Source organism: Athene cunicularia (assembly GCF_003259725.1).
Source record: "Athene cunicularia isolate RWA chromosome 1 unlocalized genomic scaffold, athCun1 chr1_part2, whole genome shotgun sequence".
In the NCBI taxonomy this organism is placed as follows: Eukaryota; Metazoa; Chordata; class Aves; order Strigiformes; family Strigidae; genus Athene; species Athene cunicularia.
The window spans coordinates 73758949-73777094 of record NW_020799092.1 but is presented as its reverse complement, the minus strand read 5'-3'; the positions used below and the strand labels follow the sequence as shown (position 1 = coordinate 73777094).

The 18146-nt window shown below is 36.9% G+C and overlaps 1 protein-coding gene across 1 annotated transcript in view; it reads left to right on the top strand.

Moving 5' to 3' along the window:
* SEMA3A (semaphorin 3A) overlaps nucleotides 1-18146 on the top strand; it is a 333234-nt gene that overhangs the window by 83984 nt on the left and 231104 nt on the right. Inside the window, exon 2 of the mRNA XM_026868121.1 lies at nucleotides 9664-9732. The gene's annotated coding sequence lies outside the window, so the exon portion shown is untranslated. The remainder of the gene's footprint in view (nucleotides 1-9663; nucleotides 9733-18146) is intronic.

Genomic DNA, 18146 nt, shown 5'->3' with positions numbered 1-18146 from the left:
AAATTGTATGATGTAAATATTATTTTTATTGTACAGATGTGCTGTAACAAAGAAAAATACATGCAATATTACGTTTTCCCTACTATAAAATGAAAAAAAAAAAAAAGTTCAATAAAAAGTCTAATCCTTAGCCTGTGCTGCATAAACCTAAAGAAATGGTAATCAACCTTGATGCGTGACTAAGGCACACATCTGTCTGTATGATTTATGACAGAACACAATCACAGAATAAAATGCTCCTTTTTTAAAAAATATCCTTCCTGTAAAAGGATATTTTGCTCTACAGTGAAGCACAGCATTTTTTGTTTTCATATTTTCTTTTCACTAAGCTTTCTCAGTTATTATACATCTACAGGACCTGGTTTCTTAGAAGTCATTACAGAAACTCTTATCAGTCTCTCTGTATAGAGGCTCAGAGTTGTTCTGGATGCAGAGAAATGGTTTGACCTGTTTTATTTCTAAAGAATGAACAGGCTTCTTCTTAAATTATAAATCTGAATTAATTAATTCCTTTTTATTTCTATCCAAAATATTAGTGTATGTAAATATAGCTAGATTTATTATTAATAATAATAATAACATATATTTTTTTAATGGTCCTTAGGATTGACCAGGACTTTTCTAAGGGATAAAAAAAAGTTACAGATTTATATATATTTGATAAAATCTCCACTAAAAGTACTAGCCATAGCAAAGACAATATGGACAGTATCAATTTGATGGAGACCATCTAATTAAACTAATGTAAGCTGCTGAATTATTACCAGCAGATTAATTTTCTTTAATACAGATGTAGACCTGTGTTCAAAGCAGTAAGATTTTAGGTAAAACTTTACATTTTTTTTGTCCAGTGGGTTTGTTTATAAATATAATATCGCTTGAGCTAGAAGGGCTTGAAAGATTTTCACTGAACTCAATGACAAGACTTCCACTATGTTCAAGTGTACATTACTAAGTCATTTGAGACTATGTTTTTCAATGGCCTAGAGTCATATTATTGCCTTAATTTAAGATGGAGGTCATGAGTGTGAGTCGAAACATCTTTTATTGATCACCAGTTAGCATCTCTGCAGTTCAGGGAATAACATCATGGTAGCAGAATATTTCACTGAATTAAAGAAAACACACTTAGTGAAGAACTTAAAACAGTTCACCTTTTCATCAGTGTTGTCCTTTGTTTACAGCTGCACTGAATCACTTTCAAAGGTATATCTCACCAAATCAATATATGCTACTAGTGCTGGCTGGACCTGCTAAACTAGCTGGTGGGGAGTATTATGCAAGAGGCTCTGTGCAAAATTTCTGGATCCCTGCCTCAGAGAGGAAGCGAATTGTGCTTATGTATTTATCGCATTTAATGACCTTTTCAGAAGGAAATCGCATGTCCTGTGACATCTATTGGCAGGAAATCTGACTTAATAAAGAAAGGGAAGGTCTTACATCAGTGAGAACAGGGTAGTCCATTACTAATTCTACAGTCATGCCAAAGGTATGTGATGAGGTTTACGCAATAGTGCATTTAGATGGGCCTAGAGGAAGCTTAACAAGAGTAGGAGGCATGGGAGATGGATTCATTCACTGCCTCTGCTATAAGTCAGATACCTCATAGAATTAAATTATGTTAATCTACAGTTACATCTGCTTATATCTTTCTTTCATTCATCCTGGAACCTTTATCACAGAGTGATCAAAAATGTCATAAGCAATTTTGAATATGGAAGAAATGTAGTTGCTCCACTTAATGGAATTTTATTTGGAAGGCATATACCAAAAGAGTTCAAAACAGAATATTTATAATATCACAATAAATGTTTTGCCTATATGACAGCACAAAATAAATGTTAAAAGACCTGATCAAAGCCAATCAAAGATAACAGTTTAGAAACTACTCTCCATTCTGCCAAAATCTGTAATATGGACTGGAAGGTTTCTACTTTTTCTTCTCCTCCAATTTCTACTTTTTGCCAGTGTACTAAAATAGAATGAAATTTATACCAGAATGACAACTTTATTATTCATGACTCTATTTTTGTCCCAAATACCAGAAATTTTAATCACCCCATTTTAAAAAGAGCAGAAATGGGTATATATCTATGTAATAAAGATGTAGTCAAAGACAGTAGTGCATGGTTGACAGGAAGCAGAAGCAAACTGTTTTAAAATATGAATCAGACACAGAATGCCGGATTCCACAAAGTACTCAATTGCTCGTGTAAGGCTGGGGTTCTGCTAATGCCAGAGCATCACATATCTTGGAGACCTCTGCTCTAGGGTAAAACCCTATTCCAAAGCCTATTACAGTCCATTTAGACTCTCAGCTGATACAAGCAGCTTTCAGTTGTGCCTCACCTCCATAGCAATCTTGCTTCAACCAGTTCAAGGAGTGAAACTCTCTATAATTTAATTCACTTTGAATCAGATTTGGGAAACATATGGCATTTCAAATCATCCGTCTGAGAAGGACAGAATATAGACCCTCTTGGAGTCAAATATGGCATCTTGCTCCTGTGCCTCTGGGCCCCAAAAATAACCACTAGATACCTTTTTTTTTTTTTAATTTTTTTTAGATGCAGCAAGAGTATAAAACTCTGGTTTTATTTTCTTAGAAGACCACCCATGAGGTTTTCTCCTTCACTTTCCAAAGCTGTTTTTCATTGGGAATAATATGGTTGCCCTTATACATACCAGCTAGGAAAGGCTTTCATTAATAAGGCCAGTTCTGAAAATGTCTGTGTTCATTTTCACTGATAGTTTCAAAGACAGGAAAATGTTTCTACATCTCTTTCCCTGTTGGTGGGATTCCAAAATTTTATGCACACACATTATAGTATGCATAATATAGCTTCTGAGAATGTTTATGACAACTGGAGACCACAAAACCCAAATAGCAAGACTTGAATGTACTTTGTCCAAACACAAGCAGAGACTTTGCCTATCTGTGGGTCTAACTTAGAAAAGTCACATTTTCAGAAATAGACCCCTGGAGATGTCTTGGGGAGTAAAAATGATATTTACAATAACATGCCATTTCTCCATTAAAAGAATATTTTCTCTTAAATGCTATCACTCATCATACAATTATTATGTCTGGGATAAAGTTTATCTTTGTTCAGAACACAAAAATATGTTTTACATAGCTTTTCAATCTGCTTGCTTATCTAAAGGCCTTGTGACAAACAGTTCTAGAGCTGGCTCAAAGCCAAACATCACCTCTTAGGACAACTTTCTTATGCAAATATTGATGTAGAATGTCAATGAGGAACATCTTTATAAAAATGTCTGCCCTCACATTGCTAGCGGTGTGTACTTGATGAGATGGTATGATCGGATTCAAGTCAGGCATAGTTTTGAGATGAGACTGTGTAAACTTTTTTTAGAGTGAGAAAAAAGACAGATGTTCAAAATTGCATTTGGTTTTAAAAACAAAAACAAAACCAGAAATAAAATGGTGACTCAGGGAAAGCTCAGAAATCTTAGGTGAAGGAAATTAAAATTACTTGAAATCTTCCTCTTGCCCGCTATAGTATTCAGATCTATATCTTATTCCCAGTCAGCACTGGGATTCCTGTTACCTGGACAAACCTCCTTTCCTATTGCTGCCCCATGTTTGTTTTCTGCTTTTCTAAAGAATGTCTTGCCCTTAGACTGAGACTCAGTCTTCTTTTTTGCACTTCCTCTGTCGGCCCAGGGACCCTCTCCCAGATGGTGCCATGGATATGGACATCCACATTTGCTCTCAAGGAAATACTGTCCGTCCTTCCAGGGGGTCCTGTGTCATCTCAAGCTCAGTAGTTCAGACAGTGAGCTCATGGAATTATCTCTTACCAATCACTAAGAACTTTCTAACATATATTGTATATATATCATATAATAATCATAGACTGGAAAGAAAAAAAAAAAAAAAAATGTTTAAACATGGAAGCATAAAGGCTTATTTCATCTGAATTTATTCCAAGTCTACATAAGCCCATTAATCAAAATAGCTACCCAAACTAACATTTCATATGTGGAGAATTCCACAGACAAAGCTAACATAGTAAAGTGTACATGAAATATCTGCTTAAGTTAAAATTGGTGTATGTCTGCAAATAGTTCAACATTTTGTTTTCAGAATTAGACTTTCAAGTGACTAGAAGTTAATCGTATCTACAAAAGTTCTCCCTCTCTTCTCCCTCTTCCTTTTTTCTTGTAAGAAACAATAAAATGAACAAATTTTCCTTTTTTTTTTTTTTTTTTTTTTTTTTTTTTTTACATTTAACAGGGTGGTCTATTCCCTTCAATTCTAGAGCAGTTGTTCAGGGAGCAGGGAGGTAGGACTGGACTCGGTTGCCCGTATTTCATTATCAGAGCCAGCTGGAAAGGGGTCAAATGGTGCCTATAAAGGACTGAGAAACCTCAGCTGTAAAACATAGCAGGAGGTAGTTTGGCTCCTGTGACTGGCCCTGAAGTAGTGGGAGCATATAAAAAAAAAAAAAGCAGTGAGGATCCTACAGATTGTTTAGTAAAGATTAGTCTTCCTTTCTGCATGCATGTGTATATATACATGTGGATGGGGGGTTGGTCTTCACATCATTGTGTTTACGCTGTAAAATCCTTGTTTGTGGAAAATGTCTGAAAGAAGTAAAAGAACACTGTCAGTCCATCCTTGCCTGGAGAGGTGGACTAGTAAAGATGTTTAGAATCAGTGGTACTCATTCTATTTATGACTGAGAGGTTTGGATTGGGCTTCACATGTTCAAGAAAGAAATGCATGCACCTGCAATAGGAATTTCAGAAGGGATTAATAATGTTGGGTGCTTAAACTCTTGATGCTCCTCTTGAGAATCTTAAAAAAGCCTGTTATTTTCTCTCTTTTTTTTTTTTTTTTTTTTTTTTTTTTTTTTTTGGTAGCGTATTTTCTGTGATGCTAGAAAATCAGCTTAAAAAGCAGGAAAAACCCTTAGTGCTGTATCATTTAATTTATTTTATGATTTTGTGGCTTAGAGATCTGGATCTTTTCTACATCTGAATTTAAAAAGCATATCCTCTTTAATACACAATTTTAATTGGAAACTTTAGGATGGAGAATGCTTTTCTGTCCAGATGATAAAACTTTCAAAATACAGCTGTTGCCATATCTCTGGAAAGTGTTGATAGAACTTTAACAGAAGTATCACAATAATAATATTTTAATATCACACTAATTCTACTGTAATTAAGAACATGTTTTTTTCAGCTGTTCTATGTTAAATGTTAAATGTTATATGTTAAAGTTAATAGTTTAGTTACGGGTAAATATATCACAGAAAAGACAGAAACTTTGGATTTAAAGTGTTTTGAAACCAGTTATTTTTTTTTTCTTTTTTTTTTTAGGAAAAAAACTTTGTCCAGATGACTGAATTAGCAGAATATAGTGCAGTGATTAATAAAGCTCTAGGAAAATTGGAATGCTTTAAAAAACCCGTTTAATACTCCTAGGACACTCTCTGTTGTCTTTCCAAATAATTGATTAGGATCAGATTAAGAAAAGATAAAATGCAAGAATCTGTAGAGATACCTTTTATGAAATCTGTTTCAGTTTAGAATCATAGAATCATAGAATGGTTTGGTTTGGAAGGGACTTTAAAGATCATCTAGTTCCAACTCCCTGCCATGGGCAGGGACACCTTCCACCAGCCCAGGTTGCCCAAAGCCCCGTCCAGCCTGGCCTTGAACACTGCCAGGGAGGGGGCAGCCACAGCTGCTCTGGGCAACTTATTCCAGCACCTCACCACCCTCATAGTAAAGAATTTCTTCCTTACATCTAATCTAAATCTACCTACTTTCATTACCCCTTGTCCTATCACTACACCTCTGATAAAGAGTTCCTCCCTATCTCTCCTGTAGCCGCCTTTAGGTACTAAAAGACCACAATAAGGTCTCCCCAGAGCTTTCTCTTTTCTAGGCTGAACAACCCCAACTCTCTCAGCCTGCCCTCGTAAGGGAGGAGTCACCTCCCTTGACATGCTAGCCACAGTTTTCATGACGCAGCCCAGGATACTGTTGACTTTCTGGGCTGCAAGCACATATTGCTTGCTCATATTCAGTTTTTCACCCACCAATAGCCACAAGTCCTGCTCTGAAGGGCTGCTCACAATCCACTTATCACTCAGCCTGAATTTGTGCTTGGGATTACCCTGACCCATGTGCAGGACCTTGCACTTGGCCTTGTTGAACTTAATGAAGTTGGCACAGGCCCACCTCTCAAGCTTGTCCAGGCCCCTCTGGATGGCACATCCCTTCCCTCCAGCATGTTGATCACACCACACATTTTGGTGTTATTGGCAAACTTGATGAGGGTGCAGTCGATCCCAGTGTCCATGTTGCTGACAAAGATGTTAAACAGTGCCAGTCCCAATACCGACCCCTGAGGAACACCAGTCATCACTGGTCTCCATTTGAACATCTAACCGTTGATCATGACTGTTGACTCTTTGAGTGCAAACATCCAGCCAATTACTTATTGACCAAGTTGTCTATCCATCAGATCCATGTATCTCCAATATAGAGACAAGTATGTCAAATGCTTTGCACAGGTCCAGGTAGATGAAACCAGTTGCTCTTCCCTTATCCACCAACATTGTTACCCTGTTGTAGAAGGGTATTTGTCCAGGCATGATTTTCCCTTAGTGAAGCCATGTTGGCTGTCACCAATCACCTCCTTATTTTTCATGTGCCCTAGCATAGTTTCCAGGAGGACCTGCTCCACGATCTTGCCAGGCATAGAGGTGAGACTGACTGGCTTGTAGTTCCGCTGGTCTTCCTTTTTCCCTTTTTAAAAATGGGGATTATGTTTCCCCTTTTCCAGTCAGCTGGAACTTCACCAGTTTAGAGACTTCATCTGCCAGTTCTCTCAGGACCCACAGATACATCTTATCAGGTCCCATGGACTTGTACATTTTCAGGTTCCGTAGATGGTCTCAAACCTGATCTCCTACACTGGGCAGTTCTCCACTCTCCCAGTCCCTGGTGTTGCCTTCTGCAGCTTGGGCAGTGTGTCTGGAGCACTTGCTGGGAAAGACTGAAGCAAAAAAGGTGTTTAGTACCTCAGCCATCTCCATATACTGGGTAACCAGGTCTCCCATTTCCTTCTGGAGAGGTTCCACATTTTCCCTAGTCTTCCTTTATCACCAACATACCTATAGAAGTTTTTCTTGTTGCTCTTGACAATCTTGGCCAGATTTGGTTCTATAAAGGATTTGGCTTTCCTAACATAATCCCTGACTGTTCAGACAACTTCTCTGTACTCCTGTGAGGCTGCCTGTCCTTGCTTCCACCCTCTGTAGGCTTCCACTTTCTGGAGGTTTACTTTTAAAATGGTCTATGTCAGCCTGTACAGATCTAGGTCTGTCAGATTTGATGGGTTTGCATCGTTTGGGTCTTGCTACCATAGTTTATTGAAATGTCTTCTACTTCCTTCACTGGGCTTTGTTCAGATTTTAACACAAGGCAGATTAAGGTCTGAAATTTGTCTTTAGAAGGTTTTAACACAAGGCAGAGTGAGGTCTGAAATTTGTCTTCAGACTGGAAAGAGAACACTAAGGAAAAAAAATTAAAAATACTCCTGGAGAGCAAATCAGCAGCTATTATATAGCTTAAAAAAAACCACCAACAAAAACAACAAAAACATTAACTTAGTTCCCCTTAGCAGATAAGGTAATTTATTTCATTTTAAATCACTGACAGTGTAGGTTACAGAAGATCAACTCTTGTATTTTTGAGATATTAAAACTTTTTTTCTCATTATGTTAATTGAGCATGTTGGCTTCTGTTTGACAGCTGATGTGGGCAAGTTCATAACACTGGTTTCTTCCACTGGATGAGGGTTTTTTTCTGTCAGCTCTTTAGAACTAGAGACTAGACTGTCTTTCAGAAAACTTCTTGTAATACATTTATACAAAAAAAAAAAAAAAAAAAAAAAAAAAAAAAAAAAAATTTTCCTTATTTAAAAAGAAATATTTAGCATAGTTCCTTCTGTGTCAGTCACATTTAGAAAGCCAGAGCAGTTCAGTGAAACTGTAAATCATGATCCAAATATAATTTTTTTTATATACTAAACTTGCATGTAACAAGAAAGACCTTGCATAATTCTACGTGAGAATGTTACTAACTTATTTGCCAAGGAATGTTAGGCATTGTGCAAGCACATATTAAAAGACAAGATGTATCCTCCAAATCTGTAGGGTCCTATAGCATCTGCTGTCAGATATAACAACATAGTCCATGTGTTCCAAACAGAAATCTTTAATTTTAAATGTTCAGTGAAAGGAACCAACTGTAGACCAAACTGGGTTTAGTTCCATTTGGACTTGATCTTTCATGGATAAATTCCATACAGAAAGTATTGAAAAGTATTTTTCTCTGTTCATTCACAGCTCAGTCACTCTTTAGCCACTCTTGATCTAGGGCATGCTCTAGGTCCCAGAGCAGGAAACTGCAGCCCAGGGTGTTCATGCTCATGTGACAGGCATCAGGCAGTGGTAAGTTTGTCATATTGCCAGCAGTTATGAGCCAGTGCCTGGAAGGCCCACTTACATGAGCAAATTTCTTCTTAATGAGTTGTAGAAACACTTAAATATTTTTCATTTATCTTGTTTTCTTAAAACTTTTCAGGGAAAAAAAAAAATCAAACCAAAAACCCCAACAAAACAACAAAACAAACAAGACCAAATGGAACAGAATGGAGAAAGGGGGCTTCATGTAGTCTGAGGTTAGTGTAGGAAGGTGAATTATCTGAGATTTTTTGGTGAAGAGAGTGAGGTTCCTTTACAGCTGAAGTTTAGTTAGGTGCTCTGAGCTACTCAAAATGAACTTGGCTTTCTAATCAACTTTCCTTGGCTGGAGTTAGCTTTTGTGGATGCCCACATATGTGTCTGAGTAGTCCTGTGAGTCCAAAAAGTGTGTAGTAGTTCTGCCTTGCTCCTAGGCACAGGCAATCTGACATCTGTGTTACAGAATTCTGGCTAATGTAAGATCAGGTTCCCTGTGCTCTTGCTTGCTGTTTTTTTGCCATAGGGTTATTTATGCAATGCTCCACACCTGTGCTGTGTGTTATTCATACAGCACTGCAAAACTCCATGTCCCTCCTCCAAATAAATGCTGCCTCCCTCCTTTTTTCCTAAGCAAGATTAACTGAGTGGGCCAAAGTAAAACCATGATATAATGTTTCAAGAAGTAAAACTTACTTAGTTTAGTGTCTTATGTCTAGGCTTGCCTTTATAAGGAGATGTAACATAATTCCAATAAAAATGGATGCATTTAAACTTGGAAGAGAGTGTTGGCTTGTTGGTTTGGTTTTTTGGTTTGGGGTTTTTTTTTGTGTGGGTTTTTTTTTTCTATTAATGAGACAATCCTAACAAACTGCAGTTGCAAAGCAAGATGACTTTGCCTCATTACAGCAAAGAGGCTGATATTTTATATGAGCAATACTACTGTGTTTCGTCACAAGCCCTCTGCCAGGCACTTTCCCAAAATGTATTGAATTCAGAATGCTCCCTGTTATATAGTCAGGGCTTTGGATGCTTTAAAGCAATGCTGTGGTAACTAATTACGTTCTTATTTACTTTTCAAAATAGGTAGGTAAACTTTTATGGGTTCTTCTGTATATTAGATGTATTTTTCAAATATAAAATTATTTTCCTCTAGGAGTATCAAAAGAAACATCAATCAAACTGGATAATTTTGCCTTGACCATTAAACTTGTGGCTGTGTGAGGTAAGCTCTTTTTCTTTTTTGTATTTAAATAAGTTAAAGCTAACTGTTCATTCTTGTTTGTGTCCCAGTGGTGAAGAATTCTGTATAGTGTTACTATGTTCCTTAAAGATCCTAAAACTCTGAATTTTATGTAAAGGATTAGTTTTCTGTTAAAAGCTCAGCTAGAAGTTCAGATAGACACAGCTGTTTTGATGGAGACAGATAGAAAACATGCTTATAATAAGGCATAGGTGCAGCCCATGATGTGCCCTACAGGTCTGGTCCCTGATACGTGGCCTGACACCATCATGCCGGCTTACTGAGGCGGGACCTGGATCATTAGGATGACATTCCTATGCTTCGCTTCTGTTTGGGAGATTTTGGTGGATGGACATGCCAAGGTCCGTCCCTCCAGGGGAGCTGGGAATTGCAACTATGGTATTTCTGCCTCAGGGTCAGACATGTCCAGAGGGTAAATGTGTGCTAGGACTGTAGGTACACCACAGATCTGAACTGTGAATGCTGTTTTCACACATGGTAGCCTTTTTGTTCTGGAGGAAGCAACATTTACAAGAGTTCACTCTTGCAAGTTAAACTCTTGGATGGATACTTGCATGTCTGAAATTATTTCAGGTGTAAGAGCTCATATACTGCATCTACGATTGATTTGAGAAGCATAGATCTTGCAGGTGAAAACTTCATATGGGAAAGGAAAACCATAAGGACTTTTAATACCCTGACAAAACTTGTATTTATCTGGAGATTCATTACTGAATGCCCCTGTATTTTTTAATGTTCCTTTTTTTGATAGGAATTGTGACTGACTATGGGGTAATTTCACTTCTGTGAACCCTGGAGTCGTTATGATCACTATTCATATAGGTTTTTCTCACAGAGGCTGGCTTTGAGTACTAGGGTTTTTTCGGTGCTCTGAATTATTTCATGGAGCAGCCTCTTTTACCTAACTACAGTGAGCTCATTGTACAGGTGAAACCTAATGGTAAATGGTATGAATACTTGTTTTGAGTCGCATCCTTCCAGTACATGCTTTGGTGAAAAGACTAAAGCACTTCACCTCTTCTCTTAGAGAATTTTATTTCTCACCCTATGTATCAGCTGCTGCATATGGAGCAAAGTGCACCAGGGTCTTCTCATATTCCTGTCTTTCCCCCTAGAGTTACATTCACAGTGGGGAAAATAGGAGGGGACACTTCTCCCTCACTTGCACGACCAAGAAAGAGTTATGATAATTTAGCCCTAAGTGATTAAGCCACGGTCCAGTGCTGCTGAATCTAACTGAGCTTGGCATCATTTGAAGGAGCTTGCTGAAGTGTGAAAGACATTGACGTGGCTATGATTAAAATATATTGAAAAATTATAGACCACACTGCAAGAGGCCCTTATACAGGTGGATGAGGTCAAGGCAGGTTAACACACAGGGAGCACTTTTGTATTTGATGCTTGTGTACATCAGGCAAAAACATATTAAGAGCTGTTTCATCGGGTGTATCCTCTCCTTCACTTTACTGACCAGACTACAATTGGTAGAACAAATTTTGCAGTCATAAAAGTTGATCCTGCTATTCATATTTTTAGAAGGGATTATGCACTGGTAGGAGCCCTTCTCTGTACCTACTCCTTTCTGTTTTGTGCCTTTTAATGTAAGTTTTTATTCCTGGCTGAGAATTTGAGTAAAAACGGAGAAGAAAAATAGAGAATAGGGTATATGATGTAACCCAATAGAGAACACAGGTGAATAAAGTTCAAGAGGTATGATACATTTTAAGGAGGTTTCTCCTTCTTGAGCAACTCTTCCCATATTTTAATTGTGCCTATTAAAAATGTAGGTTTTACTTTGGGTTCATTAAAAAGTAAAAGCAGTATGTTAGCAAGTGGCAAACTTCCAAGTTAAGTACACACTTTAGGATGGGCTGAATGTCGTTTCCAACACTCTGGAACTATGATTGACCCCAATGTATAAATATTTTTTGATACTCAATAATATTTTAGTCACATTTTCATGGCTGTATCCCAGACTATAGATGAAAGCTAAGTATCTGTTTTCTTTTTTTGGCAAACAATGATGTCCTGATTTTTCCAATCTAAATTGCCCTCCAGGGCACTAATAAAACAAGTCATGGCTCACAAAGTAAATTTCCTGTGTACTAATTGAAAACGGTTTCAAATTTATTAGGGTTTCAGTCATCTTCCTAAGATCTAATGCTTCTGTTCACAGTGGTCAGTATGACTGCTAATACATTTACCTGAAAGGTGAAAGAAGTATTAAAAATAATTCTCAGGTATTTTAAAATAGGGGTGAGAGATAAAAATAACAAAACTAAAAAAACACATATTTTGTACAGTTGAATGTGGTTTAAAACAGCATCTGAAACTGAGCACTCATTATCGTGAAATATTTGGTTTTATTGTACTGCCAAAACCTTTCCTAAATCTGTTTCCAGACACTGGCTGTAATGCATGGTCTACTAGACTTTGCTGGTAGACCTTGTTCTAAGATGGTAGAAAAGTCAGGAAAGTAACAACATTGATTTCTACTTTTTGCCTGGTTTCTCTTTGTCCTGTATAAACTGCAGGAGATGGAGAGAGAAGGGCTGTTAAAATGCTCCAACTTTCTCTCCCTTCAAAACCACACTACAAAGAATTGTAAGCATTATGCAAACCATCCCCCAACAACCCACAGAGAGTCCGCCTTCTGCTCTGTGCTTCCTCTCTCCAAAATATTGTACTGGGAGGGAGGGCACTTGTCAGATTTTCTGGCACCACAATTCTTAGTAGAGTTCCTCTATCAAGAGAACCACAACCTCTTGTGCAGACTGAATTAATAATATGACAAAAGCATTTGGCCTCCATGTGGATGAGGGCTGGCTGGAAAACTGGAACTCTGGTTTCTGAAAGATTTCAGGGTTTGGGGTTTGGTTTTATTTTCTTCATCATGCTAAATCAAATTGTGTAAAGGAAAAACGGGATAGGGGAAAAAAAAAAAACCAAAAAAAACCACAACAAACTCCAAACCCCTTCCTCCTTATTTTCTTAGTAATACTGATATGTGAATGCTCTGAAATAGCTCAATAGTTATGAAGATCGTGTATGATTTTAAAGCAAAACAAACAAAACTCCTTTTCCTTCATGTCTCTGATAAATCCTGGAACAAAATCAGGGGGATTTTGTTACTTTTATTGCAACTATTTAGGTTTGTGAAAATACTTAAATAATGGGCCAGAGTCCAGTTGACTTGATGGTGACAAAAGAATTAAATTTCTATTGAGGATCATTCTATAACTCAGGGGATGTGGGAGACTGCAGTTCAGATCTCACTCTTTTTTTGGTTCATCGTGATCCCTCAAGAGGGAGATGGGACACAGCCCTGTTTGTGAATTGTCTCTGAGGATGTTGGTCTCTCTGTGCCTCTATAACCTTGAAGAGATACAGACTTTCTGACTGATGTTCCACATCTATATAAATTACCTTCAGTGAACCATGACACACATGCATTAATTCTCTGTTCTCATGTTTTGTCTAAGTAAAAGTACAGTCAGTCAAAGCAAATGAACTCCATTGGAATATTCTATGACAAATCTATCTGAGAAAACTTTTGAATAAAAATGTTCTTGAAAATTTAGTTTTCATTAGGAAAAAAGAAATAAAATATTCTGATGAATCATAATTTTTGGATAGCAAGGGGTCTTTGCTGGAGAAGTCCCAAGCAGCTGTAATGCAGATGGCCTTTGCTCCATGTATGTGTGCCCTGAAAGCTGCAGTTGAACAACAGCAGTCCTCATGAGATGGGCTCCAGCACTGTTAGCATGTGCTGTCGTACCTACTGTACTTTTCACCCACCCTGCCTTTCCCCTTCCAACACAAGAAGAAACACTCAAAGTCTGCAATCCCTATTTTATTTAGCTCCAATTCTAAACACTGTGGTTTGGGCTTCTCTCTGCTTACAGAGGTATGTTCTCAACTAGTATACCTAAGGGGACTACATTAATATCTGCTAGCTATTTTATCCAGCCACAGTTTCTCTGTCAAGCCTCATGTTCATGGCAAAGACAGCAGAAGACCAGATGAGCAACAGTTGCAATGCTATAAACTAATTCCCAGATGTAGAAAAGACTAGTTGTAATGGCTGTATTGTACATGTGGAAATTAAGTCTAAACATACTGCAGTCCCCATACACTTGTGAGCCAATTAAAATGTCAGTCATGACAGCAACATAGTAGATACTGTGTTTCTCCTTCTGTTCTCTTGTATGTATATCTTTTTGGTATGTTCGTGATAATGTATGGAAAGAAAAAAAAGAAAGATCACATAGATATTTCACCATCATAAGCTTTCTGCTATGCCTAGTACACTACACGTAATTCCAAGAACTTTAAGAGATATCCATTGAACTCCAGTAATTCTAATTTCTTTTAAATAATTTTAAGCAGTAGTTGCACTTTTTCCATCTTACATACCAATATTGTCTTAATCAGCTGCAGTAGATAATTTATCATTTTACAAATGTTAGAATATAAAATCCATGTTATATGCAGACACATATTTTTTCTTGTCAGGATTGTACTCCAGAAAGATGGAGTACGCCATCATGATGTGATTATTAAATCCATCAGTAGTCAGATAATGGTATAAATCTTGACAGCCATTCTATAGATTCTCCCAGATAGGAACCTAGTTTTGAAGTCATAGCAAAAAAAATTTTTTTTTTTATTCTAATGGACAGTTTATACAGAAATAACAACAGGTCTAATTTTCAGTTTTATTTCACATCAGTATGGGAGAGTAAAAGAGCTTCAAATTTAGCATGAATTATGTCTACTTTTGTACCATTTATAGTGATTGAAGAGTGTAAAGGTATTTGTTAGTTGGGGTTTTTTAATCTTTAAAATCCAGACGATAAAAACTGAGTCCTCTAATACAGGTTATTTTACATTAATCAGAGAAAGTAGCATTTTCAGTCCTTTTCAAATGTTGTTTCCTCATTGCCTTTCCTACTGGAAAGCAGGGCAAGGGGGTAGAACATTATTTTAGAGGTCATTGAGGCTGTGAGAAGAAAGGGTCATAGAATCATTGTCCTGCACACCACCATGCCTTGGTGAGCAGGGCTGTGGTATTCAGTGACAGGCTGATATCCTTCAGTGAAGTTTAGCTTCATAAGCAAGTATGTATTTTCTTTGTCTCTAGAAGGGAAATATTCTTGAACCAATGCCATAGTCTCAGTTGCCCAACCTGGAGTTTACTGAAAGTGCTGGCAAATTAATGATTTTCTTATACCAAAAATTCAATGACTTCTGTTTCTGAGATTTCTTCCATTTCTGTCATAAATTTTGATGCTTTATATTCTGGTTCCAAAGTACTATGAAGTATCTGCCAGTCCTCACACAATGTACATTTAAGTACTTTCTTTACAATGCAGGGACTTTGATAAGGCAACATACATGAGTCTAAATCAAAAACAGAAAAAAAAAAAAAAAAAATCCCCAACCCTACACTGGCGTAATGCAAAGGATGATTTAGTTTGGTCAGTGAGAAACAAACACTTGAGAAATCATTTCCTAGATTTAGCAGACTAAGGCTCAAATGTCTGTGTTCAGAAAAAGTTAAAGGCTGTGATTTCCCTCTCCCTTCCATATCTTGTCTTTGCATCACTTTACTGGTTTTCAAACAGGTATCAGCAAAATCAACCACATCCTTTCTGTATAATCCTTTTAATGGAGAATGTGATTCTGCAACTGCTTCTGAACTAGTGTGACCTTGAGGGAAGTAGTTTAGGGGGCCTTTGTTTCTGCTGTATTTCATTACATTGTTATTTTTCACCTTTTTCCAGATGAGCTTCACTGCTTTCTGCTCTTTTTTTTGTTTAGGTCACACGGCTACTCTGCAGTTTTGGGCTTATTTATGATTTTTTTTTTTAAATTTTTTTTTTTTTTTTTTTTTTTTTATTTGATCAATGGAAGGAGAAATAATGCTAGTAAGAGTTGACTTTAATGTTCCAGATCACTGTCTTGTGTACCATCATAGCCATTTGTGCTTGTTGGAAAGCAATTACAAGTACTTAGTGCATTTTGATGGTATCCTCGTACTTCCTGATAGGAGTTCATCATCTGTCACATTGCTTACTTTGTTGAAGGTCCTATTGGAAAGCTAGATTTACAGACACATTGACTAAATCTCATTTCTGAACACTCTTTGATAGGGATGGGAAAATTAAAATGACATTTAGCATTCTTAATAACAGATGAGTTTGGTTTCATAGGTTTAGTCTCTAGTACCTTTTATAATTACTTAATTCAGTTAGCTTCTTTAACATTATGAGATCCAGTGAAGGAGAACCCCTGCTTGGATAAATAAAGAATAGAGTTTATCCCCAGATATCATAGAAAAATAGCTAGACACCACTTCAAAAGACTTTAGTACTTGGAAGCAACACTTAATAATATTAAAAATTGCTCTGAGGTCACTAGTGCATCTCTGTTCCTCCAACACTACTATTTGTTTCAGTGGGGTTCCAAATATTTTGGAATCTGAGTTACATACTAGTGCTGATTAAGGAACTCTTAAGAAAATAAGCTATACCTTATCCTGTTACTTTAGAGCTCTCACAACACATTTCCCCCAAGAAAAAAACACTCATCAATCCATCTAAATTTCAGAATAGCATTGCATATTTTAATGATGTATTAGGCATAGTCAAAAATGGATTAAATAACTACAGGAAGAAGTATGTGTTCCAATTTATAGCTTAAACTTCTATAAAGTTGCTCAGAAGACCTTCTGCTAGATTTATCTCACTATTGTGTTTCCTTTTGTCTCTGCATTCCTATGCTAGGAATTAGGCCTGAGAGGGAAAGCTGTACTTTTAGCCTAGCCAGGGGCCAAGTACCCATCAGTCTATCTGAACATTCCTCTTCTGTTAAAGTCAAACCTCACTCTAACAGAAAATCTCAGCTATGTCCCAGGACAATGCTACTTCAAAGGTCAACATGTCATTCATGTCTAAACTTCAGGAACATAGTAAAACTGACATTTGAAACCACAAGCCACAATGTTTCCTTGGGATTTTTTTTAACATGTAACCAGGAGTGGCTGCAAAGAGTCACAGTCAGAAATAAAACATGGACGCAAAGAAGACAGAGGCGTGCAAAAGGAAAGCAAAAGCAAGGCAATTTATGCAAAGAAAAAATGTTTCTAAAATGCCAAAAGAATATTAGTTGCTATTCTGTTCTCAATATATGGTAGCTTGATTCAAGGGGGAAATACAGATTTTTAGGAATGTCAGCATGAAGATAAACATCACACCAGTAGGTCAAGGGGTTGAGGAAGAGGATATGTTCACCACATTTTCTGGCTTTCTGCCCTACCTATGAAGCTGAGCATAGTTGTACAACAAGTTATATGTGGTTATGATAATCATATTTAGAGACATATTGGCTATTTTGTTATTAAAAAAGTACATCTGTATCTCTCCAGGAGGAAATATAGATTTGCTTCTGAGCTAGCTGACACAGCAGAATGGAAATCAGGACTGTCCCTTACTGAGCTGCACAAAGATTCTTTTCTCACTGCCTTCTATTTTGAGTCAGTGTAGGATGAACTTAATGGTTACTTAATTTGTGCTGACTGCTTTGAGGAAGAGCTTGGATAGGTCTGTATGACTTATTTTACTGAATTAGTGTTAAGTGCCTTTTTTTTTTTTTTTCTTCATTCTTTTTGTATAATTTCTTAGTTTTACATGACTAATAATACAGTAAAAAATAGATATAAGCTTCCATGATACTCAGATAAAACTTACGTTGTACGTTGCTATACGCTCTATCTTACCATGTAGATAAGTTATATATAAATTTGTCAGATCTGAAGAGGTATGTGCTTAAAATTCAGTGCCATCAAATTTAAGGAGGGTTCAGACTGAGATATTTTTTTGTCCTAGAGAAGGCCTCTGTAATTTGACATAAGTTTGAGCTTTTTTTTTGAATGGAATGTACCTATATTTGTCAATTTGATTCTGTAGTTTTTGTTCTTTAGTTTGAAGTATGCTTGTGTAAGGTACTCTTTATGCACTCTCATCTCTACATATAGCCTTCCTTGGAAAGGAAAAAAAAAAAAATCGACTTCTAATAATGAAAATAATCTAGAACCGATTTATGAGGTATCCATAAAAGTGTTATCCACTTTTAAGTTACATGGGCATCAAATCTTCCCTTTCCTGTTGTGCCCAATCTCGTTAAAACTTGTCTTTACAATTGCAGACTGCGAAATGTACTGCCTATAATTATGCAAAGTGATCAAGAAACAGTATATTTCTGCAGAAGCCTCTGTATCTTGTTCCGATATCGATGCTAAGTAACAATTTAGAAAAGCTTCACAAACAAATGAATACACGTTCTCAACTCCCCTATCAGTGGAGCACTGGCAG